Source organism: Oryctolagus cuniculus, chromosome 12 (genome assembly GCF_964237555.1).
Source record: "Oryctolagus cuniculus chromosome 12, mOryCun1.1, whole genome shotgun sequence".
Classification (NCBI taxonomy): domain Eukaryota; kingdom Metazoa; phylum Chordata; class Mammalia; order Lagomorpha; family Leporidae; genus Oryctolagus; species Oryctolagus cuniculus.
This window is the reverse complement of record NC_091443.1, coordinates 48,510,939-48,514,129: the sequence shown is the minus strand read 5'-3', so window position 1 is coordinate 48,514,129 and position 3,191 is coordinate 48,510,939. Positions and strand designations below refer to the sequence as shown.

The window sequence follows — 3,191 nt, the reverse complement described above, 5'->3', positions numbered from 1 at the left end:
GCCCTGTGAAATCTGTTGTCTCATAGACACTTTAAAATATCCCTCCATACATAATCCTCATCAGGTGACAGCCTTCGTCATACACACCAGAGTTTTGAAATGACTGCCATCTGAGGAAGCTCCATACTCAAGCTTCCTTATGGGTCTCATTAAAGGCTGTCCTTATCCTATGATGGAAGGAATCCCAGGTGCTTTTTCCAGATTCAGGGGCTGAGAGAAAAAGCCCTGGTAGCTTAGAAAAAGATTTCTATTAGAGACCGTTACCTAAAAGTTTTCTAGTCTACTTGAGAAACGTTTTAGGTACAATATATACAAGGCAATACAGGCACAGAGGGAGGCAGTCTATCTGATCAGGAACTAATAGTTTCTAGGAGATAGGAGGCAAGGAAGAGGAATATAAAATCTCAACCTACTTTCACCACTGCAAATCTTCGAGAGCCTTAGAAGATGGACATTATGAACAGTCTACCACTCCCAGCTTCTGATGGAACAATCTCTGGAGATCTACCACCATGAACTGGAAACATTTTACAGTCACAATAAAAAAGGTCAAGAAAATAGGGAACACACCTCCAAGAGAACACCTAATGCAAGCATAAGGGCTCTGACTAGTGGTCAAACCACACTGATCCATGCTAGTGGATTGGTATTAGAAGTGCTGTTATAAATTGAGTCCTTCACAAGTGGGAGAAGAGACAAAAAGTGACACTTAAGGCAAGAAAGGAGTTATATAGATTAGGTAGAAGATAATTTGCTGGTTTGATATTGGTCTTTGTTTATTTTAAACCCTTTTCCAATTTCTTGGGAAACCTTAGCTGTGCCTTGGCTGTCACTGACATGTGCAGGACTGGGCAATCATATCCTCATACTCCTTGTACAAAATACTCCCATTTGCCTCAATGAGCAGGATGCTAATGGGAACATACTTATAAGGCACACAGGAGGGTTGAGGAACACTCTGGTCCACCAGCCCATTGACAAGGATCTGAACGATGGCATGATTAGGGGAATTGAGACCATAGTGCAGCACCCAAGGACAGACCCCCTTAGAGTAGTTTGGCATGTAGAGATGAGGAGCAATGATCCAGTGATCCCAGCTCAGCTGGCGGAAGCTCACTTGGAAGGGGTGGAGAGAACACTGGTTGTTTTCAGTCCCATCATGTATCCTAGAGGAGCCAGGAACCTCAAATGCGACACTGCCTGCTTGCTGGGTCCTCCGCAGAAGAGGAGAGCCCCTTTCCATAAGCTCCTCCAGGCCTCTTGGGGGAGCTTTGGCCTTCTGAATGATTCTGTGTCACTGAAATAGAGTAACAGGAAGGTAATGTCCAAGGATGACCTGCTGGGCCACTGGAACTCTAGAACTTCAATCCCTTTTTGCTGCTGACGCATGAATTGCAGTCATAGCACTCTGCACCCCTTGTGGTTCCAGAGCCTTTGCTGAATGTGTTGTGTGACATCCAACTCCATCCAAGCTTTAGACATCGGGGAAGGTTTTGCAGAGCCTCTTCCTGGAGGAAGGTGGTTGGTTGGGTTTTTCTGGACCCAGGGCTCCACAGGGCAGGAGAGACGGAGGTGAACAAGGTGGAGTTGATGGCGGTAAACCACCGTGGCTTTTACTAGTTGGTATGTTACCCGGTTTGGTCTCAGAGGAAAGTCCAGGGTCTTTATATGCCAGGGACCTCGGAGCGGCCTTGCCACATTAGCCAAGGGCCTTACCAGCCTTATCATGGTGGCCCCGATGGTGCGGTTCTCCCTCGGGTGCCCGTGAGGGTCAGCTGAACGCTGGTACAACTCCAGCATGTATCGCAGGGGATGCCCTTGGAGCTGTGGCTTCCTCTGCTGCTTGCCGGGGACTTCCAGCAGCTCCCGAATCAGAGGCAAGGTAGGGGCCTCAGACAGGAGGGCAATAGAAGACTGCCCCACCTTGGCTGCTTGAACTCTGTGCTCCATAAAAATCACCAGCCCCCAAAGAAAGAAGGGCTCTCAGGATGCTGAGGAGGGTCATCTTGTAAGGTCGGGTATTCAGCAACAGGCTCCAATCCAAGTCCAAAGGGGTGTCACTCATGCAGGTAACCACATCCTGACTTCACAACCACCAAGGATGGAGCAAGAAAAAGAGGCAGGCAGGTAGGCCCTGTGTTACCTCCTCTGGGAGAAGTTTCCAGGCCAAAAGGAGGCCACCTAACTGAGCCTGTTTGCATCAAAACAAACAGAAACAACAGGTGGGACAAGGAGCATGCCCCTCCTGCTCTTCATTGCTGGAAACAAGATATTCGGAGGCTGAGGTAACTTAAAAGGAGAGATCCATTCTGGGACCTACTCCTTCACCTTATCCGCTAGGATGAAAGAGCCTTTTTTTTTTTTTTTTTTTTTTTTTGACAAATAGAGTTAGACAGTGTAAGAGAGAGAGAGAGAGAGAGAGAGAGAGAGAGAGAGAGAGAAGTCTTCCTTCTGTTGGTTACCCCCCAAATGGCTCCTATGGCCAGAACTATGCCGATCTGAAGCCAGGAGCCAGGTGCTTCCTCATGGTCTCCCATGCGGGTACAGGGCCCAAGCACTTGGGCCATCCTCCACTGCCTTCCCGGGCCACAGCAGAGAGCTGGACTGGAAGAGGAACAGCCGGCACTAGAACCGGTGTCCATATAGGATGCCGGCGCTGCAGGTGGAGGATTAGGCAAGTGCGCCACAGTGCAGATCCAAAGATGATTTCTTTTTTAAAAATATTTGGGGCCTGCACTTTGGTGTAGTGGGCTAAGCCTCCATCTGTGGCACTGGAATCCATTTGGGCGCCGGTTCAAGTCCTGGCTGCTCCTCTTCCAATCCAGCTCTCTGCTTTGGTCTGGGAAAGCAGCGGAGGATGGCCCAAGTCCTTGGGCCCCTGCACCTGTGTAGACTTGAAAGAAGCTCCTGGCTCTCAACTTTGGATTGGCTCAGATTGACTTTTGAGGCCATCTCAGGGAATGAACCAGCAGATGGAAAACCTTTTCTCTGTCTCTCCACCTCTCTTTCTGTAACTTTGCCTTTCAAATAAATAAAGCCTTTAAAAAGGGGGGAGGGAGGCTGGTGCTGTGGCATGGTAGGAAAAACCGCTGTCTGTAGTGCCGGCATCCCATGTAGGTGCTGGTTCAAGACCTGGCTGTTCTACTTCTGATCCAGCTCTCTGCTGTGGCCTGGGAAAGCAGTAGAAGATG

General features: G+C 49.0%; 1 pseudogene across 1 annotated transcript; it reads right to left on the bottom strand.

The window, feature by feature from the left end:
* Positions 1–829: 829 nt before the first annotated feature.
* LOC100301545 (bone morphogenetic protein 15) lies at positions 830–2,005 on the bottom strand (annotated as a pseudogene). The gene has a single exon (NR_037587.1). The product of NR_037587.1 is annotated as a bone morphogenetic protein 15 (transcript).
* Positions 2,006–3,191: the final 1,186 nt, after the last annotated feature.